The sequence below is a fragment of the Petaurus breviceps genome, unplaced genomic scaffold, assembly GCF_028583685.1.
Source record: "Petaurus breviceps papuanus isolate PSGF00001 unplaced genomic scaffold, PetGlider_PUasm1.0 551, whole genome shotgun sequence".
NCBI classification, from domain to species: Eukaryota; Metazoa; Chordata; class Mammalia; order Diprotodontia; family Petauridae; genus Petaurus; species Petaurus breviceps.
The window spans coordinates 10,732,594-10,738,835 of record NW_027186372.1 but is presented as its reverse complement, the minus strand read 5'-3'; positions in this window follow the sequence as shown (position 1 = coordinate 10,738,835).

The following is a 6,242-nucleotide window of genomic DNA, read 5'->3' as shown; positions in this document are numbered from 1 at the left end:
GACTCCCTGTTGTTTGGGGTAAGTAGAAGATTCCTGGCCCACTCCCAGCTAACCTATGCTCATGGAACATGAGGTACAAGGCACTACTGTGCCAGTTTGACCTTTGGAGATCATGAAGAACATACTGCCTCTCCCCTCACCCATTTTCTCTGATTCTTTGTAGAGCAGATCCAGGCAGTTTCCTCTAAACAGTTCTTTCCTTTGTTTCCTCTTTTTATGCCTGGGTAAGGATGGTCAAGCAGCAGTTTCTATACAGCTCTGCTACGGTACACTTCTGTTTACAGCTATTCATTTTATTATGCTTTAACAAATCACAGTCACTAAAAAACGTCAATAATCCAGGTCTTATGAATGCTGCTCGTGAAGCAAGAGCAAGAGGTTCCCCAAATGTGGGGTTAGAGCCAAGAACCAAACTGAGATTTCCATAATTCTCTTATTTCAGAGTGGAATATTATTTTTCTTCTCTTCTCTTTCCTCATACCTCTAGATAAAAAAAAAAAAACCGAATCAAGGAAAGAAAGCTGGGAGGAGGGAGAAGAGTAGTCCAAGGGTTTGTGGGAAAGTCTCTCCTGCTGAACAGTGGGGATGCTGTAGCCATTTGAAAAGTCTATATCCATCCTAGATAGGATGCAGAAAGCAAGGAAATGAGCTTATTGTGCTTTGTCTTGGAAGAAAGGGGGAGGGGCACTGCAGTTTTTTAGTAGGGGGATGGCAGGGTCAGAACTGTCCCTGAGGAAGATTATTTTGGTAGGTCTGTGTGAAAGCCGGATTGGAGAGTGGAAAGCAGAGAGACCATTTAGGAGGCTATTCTTGGTGTTGTTTGTCCTTCTTTCTCAAAGAGGACCATGACACCAGGAAGGCGAAGTGGATTGGATTTAAGAGAGGGTGGGTTGTGCGAAGTCACCTTTCTCCTCGGAGCCATCTGGATCCAGTGACAGGATATAGATCAGGATGAGTGGAGATATAATAGTCCAGGAGAGAGGTGAAAAGAGCCTGAACTAGGATGGGGCTGTGTGAATGAATAGAGAAGAGACAAATGTAAGAAACACTGTGGAAGTGGGATCAATAGATCTTGATTGGATGTGGGTGTTCAATCCTGGGGACTACAAAGATGTACCAGTGTTTCTTAATATCAAGTATTTCTTGTGGATGGAAGGAATAAGCATCTTTAAGTTGTCACTATGAACCAGACACTAAGTGCTCAAATTTCTCATTTGATCAGCCCTATAAGGGAGGTGATATTATTACCTCATCTTGTAGTGGAGGAAACTGAGGCAAACAGGCTAAGTGACTTGCCTAGAATCAAACAGTTACTAAGTATTTGAGGTGATCATTGAACTCAGATCTTCCTGACTCCAAGACTAATGCTCTATCCACTGTGCCACCCAATGTTCTCTCATAGTAAATGGGTAGCAGGTTAGAAATTGGAAAACTTTGTTATACGAATTTTCACCACTCTAAGATTTAATGTAGCTATACACAAAGTCTGTCTGTGTTTTGAGTGTCATTTTCTCCAAAATGACAAACCAATTAAGTAGTAAAGATCAAATAACTTTGATCCAACCAGCTAAGGATTGGCATTTGTTTGCCTTGTAGATCTTTTAAAGTTAGCAGAGCCAAATGCTATTTACCCCAACACCCAAAGAGATATTTCATTCCAGTCAAAGCCCATTTTCTGGGCCTCCTGGTGTGACTTTGGTATGATGGGAAAGAGGAAATGCAAGTGAATCAAGATAGAGCTGATAATTAAAATGAAAAGCTTTAGCAAATTGTGCCCCCTGAAGAACTTGCAGGAAGATAATGGAGGATGGTGTGTTGAGGCTGGGAGTTGGAAAAGATTGTTTATTATGCACTGGTGGCAGTCCAATATTGCCATAGCAACAAATTACTTAGCAACTCATTTGAACAGACTGATCCTCTGAAAGAGTTTACATAATAGAAAGTACTTGAGGACAACAAAGCTTTGTGGGGCTCCTCCCCGCCTTATAAAATGAAGCCACTCCAAGGAATTAATCATAGAGATTCCTTTAAAAATGGTGCGTCATCGCTGCCAAGAGATAAATGAGAGAATTCCTTGAGGACCTGGAAATATGGGTAGAGTGGAGGAATATAAGGGAAGGGTTGAATGACCTCTGTGATTGTTGATGCTGTTGAGGGTAGGGGTTGAAATCTTCTGTTAACCTATGACTAAATTTACCAACTAACCAATAGTTAGAAAGGATTTGGGAGGCGTCAAGATGACAGGGACAGGTATAGAAAGAAGGAGAGGATTAAAAATATACAGAAGGAAAAAAGAAGTCCTAGGGATAGGAAGTCACAGGTTATGCTTAGAAAACAGTGAGAACAATCTGGCTGGAGTAGAAGGAAAGAGAGAATGAGATGTTGAAGGATTATAGCTTTAAAGCTAGAAGGAACATGACATGTGATCTACTCAAACCCCCTCGTTTTACAGGACAAGAGAGGTTAAGTGTCAGAGGCAAGATCTGAAACCACATCCTTTGACCCTAAGAATCAGTGATCTTTCCACAATACCACCCTGCCTCTGATTAAGTCAGGAAAGATACCTGGAGGCCAGGTAATGATGAAGAAATGTCCTGAAATGATGAAGGAATGTCTGGAATCACAGGTAGAAATATGTACCCCAATGATGCGAGAGGAATAAGTTCTGCAGAGATCCCACCCACAAATCTCCAGACAGTTATCATTGGAAAAATGGCTGATAGATTATCCAGGGAAGGTCCAAGCGGCAATTAAATCTCCTGAATGGTCCCTTTCCATTTTCTGTTTGATTCAATTACAGGGCATCTCATTTAGCTTGGGGAGGAACTGGCTGGAGATGTGCATGTCTCCTTAGTGCCAAAGGATATTAGGCAATAAGAAATATTCTTCTACCCACTTTGTTTTCATTCCTATTGCCCCTGACTAGAATGTTAATGAGCAGATGAGAAGAATGATTCAGGGCCTTTGAAGCACAGACGTGTCATCTGGACTGAGATGTCAGATCCCTAAGTGCTGCCTGAAAGTGAAAGCTTTAATTTTGAAAAATTTATAAGGCCCAAAGTGCCCACTGCCTCATCAATCTGTGAGCTCCAGGTGAAGAGGCACTGGATTTATTTATGGTCATTTGCATTCACCCCAACAAGCACAGCTGCTACCCTCCTCCAAAAGGCCAGTGCTAGGCTGGGGGCAACTCCAGTGGAGATCTCCAGCTAGATACCTTTAGAAGAATGCAGAGCATAACTAGGGTGGGGACATCAGTGCTTTTCCCCAGAGATGTGCACCAGTTTTATAAGGCACTAACAGCAGACCTTCAGCAGTTTAGAAATAATGAGTTTAAATAAATAAGGGTTTAACACTTAGCAAGAATAAGCTAGAGATAAGACTAGACCTGTGATTTCATTGGTATAAGGAGGTCCTGGATGATGAAACCCTATCTATCAAAGGAGATAGGCATTTTCTCTGAAATTTATCACCTTAGATTGTTGCTGGTGTCTCTAAAGGGAAAAGTGACTTATCTAGGGTCACATAGCCAGTAGATGTCAGATTATGATGGACTGGACTTTCTTCCCTGCTCTGCTCCTCTCTTTGAGTCAGTCTTCTATCTCAGTCTCCCCAGAAGTAGCCCTGTATTAGTGTCTCAGGGTCTCCTCTTTACAGGGTAGTGTCCTATCATTAGGAGCAGCTAGATGACACAGTGGATAGAACTTCAGGTCTGGAGTCAAGGAGACTCATCTTTGTGAATTCAAATCCAGCCTCAGACACTTACTTGCTGTGTGACCCTGGCCAAGTCATTTAACTCAGTTTCCTCATCTATAAAATGATCTGGAGAAGAAAATGGCAAACCACTCCAGTATCTCTGCCCAGAAAATCCCTCACAAAGAGTGCGCAACACAACTTAACATTTCTCTCAATTGAGGACATTTCATTCTGCTTGCCCTGAGCAGTTTGTGGTATTTGCCCTGGGTGTATTGAGGTTTAGGGGTGCAAAAATGTCTAGTTGTTGCTCTAGGTAAAGGTGTGCTTCTATCAGAGGTGACAGCTCCTAAAACTAAATGTGCCATCCATTCTTTCCACTTCCTACAGAGTCTGTCTTTTAGCTCTAGCCATCTCCAGAAACTCTGCCTCTGGTGCTGGGAGAGTCAGTCCATTCAGCTTTGCAACTCCTGCCCTTGGGGCTGAGCTCTATTGATTGTGAGTGAGTGCAAAGCCAACTAGCCGGTTACAGCTAACTGGCTCCAAACTATCCCTTCTGGCTAGCTACCTCAACCACCCTGCTTTCTGCCTTGATGCCACACATATGCCCTCTCCCACTTTTTGCCCTTGCTCTGGGTAATCAAATAAATAATATCATTGCTTGGGGAAAGGGGATGTCAAGTAACTGCCCTATGGATTAATTCACCATTCCTGTGACTCTTCAGATCAAAATTCCTTTCACTGACCACCATTTCTCTATATGTGTTATCTCCTCCTATAAGACTATAAGGTCCTTGAGGGCAAGGATTATTTCACTTCTGTATTTGTTTTCCTAGGCTTAGCACAGTAGCTGATGTATACTAAGTACTTCATAAATGCTTTTTTCATTTATTCATTCCTATACAATATTCATTTCATTCATTGACTTCAAAATCAGAATGTGTTTTATGATTCTTATACTGAACTGTCTTCTTCTCTGGGTCATCATACCCTAGAATCCAAATACTTTCGGCTATTAGTACTAATGCTTAACAATTAAAACTTAGTTATTGACCACCTGTTTACCAAGGCACTATGGGAGAGGACAGGCTACAAAAAAAGATATGAGACAGTACAAACCTAGTTGGAAAGAACATTGGAATTAATATGGAGTCTTAACTTATTCCCTGTAAAAGAACTGGATAAACACCCAACCTTGCCATCAGGAAGATCTGAGTTCAAATATTGCATCTAATAAACACTAGCCCTGGGAAAGTCACTGAAACTCACATGCTGTAGGCAAATCTCAAAAGACTATAAATTATATACAAGATATTGACATGCATCAGTGGAGGGAGTGGGGCCTGAGGTATGAAATGTTAGGTCTAGACTAAAATAAACAGTCAATGAAAATATTACTTATTCATGTTGGCCAAAGAAAATTGAAATGGATACTAGCTATTATCCCTTCCTTGCCATGTCCATCAAATAACTTTTTTTTGGTAGAGAATCTCAATACAAGTCTCAATTTTCCACTGTGTTTATTAAGGGATTAAAAAGTCCTCTGGAGTCACTGGTCAGTTCTCTTCCTCTAGTAGCCATAAGAATGAGTTATGAATTTCAAAGAGAAAGCTCTAGTTCTCTTAGCTCAATTACATATGGCAAATGAGGTGGGAGTAGGCAAAAGGGATAGTGTAAATGACAATTATTTAGGGAAAATTTATATAAGATAGAGAATTTGTGCAGAAGTAATGAAGCCCATAAGCTCTGGCATTATTTTGTATTCTAGGAGCTGTGTGTCTTATCCCTCTACACTATGTGCACTCCATGAGAGTAGGGATAATATCACATCCAAGCATTGTCTACTCAAGTCTCCAGCCCAGTACTCTGAACATAGGTGCTTAATAAATGTTGATCAAATTCAATTGAATTATCAGAATGGGCAAAAGCATGGGAGCTGGAAAGGTCCAGCTTTGTCTGGCTTGAGTAGAAGGAACATAAACATTTTTGTGAGTCTTGAGGCTTTTGGGTGGTTTAGGATTGTTTAGGCCTTAAAAAATAATGCTTTGAAAATGTTTTCAAAGTTATAAATTAACCAGGAAATAGATCAGATTTATTAATTCCACAACTGCTCCACGAGTGTGCCTAGAGCCCTGGAACTAGGTTCATGCTATAAATCACAAATAGTAATAAAAGGCAAACTCTCTGTAGGTTGTTGCCTTTGGGGACATCTGTCTCTTTGTCAGGGACACAAACCATGAAGGCCCTCTTGTCTGGATCAATGATGTCACCCTAATGGATCAGCCAAGCAGTTTCCCTTAGGGCCAGACCCCCTGCAAGAATAGCAGTTACCTGCCTGGCCCTAGCCACCTCTGTCCTCTCAGAGAACTTAGCAATTTCCTTTTCTACTCTTGGGAGGTACCTTTGTACTTTCTGTACTTTCCCTTACTGAGCATCAGGGAGTCTGGCAGCTTCCATGCTTTTCCCACAGTTTCCTCTCTCTCTCTCTCTCTCTCTCTCTCTCTCTCTCTCTGTTTCTCTCTGTTTCTCTCTCTCTCTCTCTCTCTCTC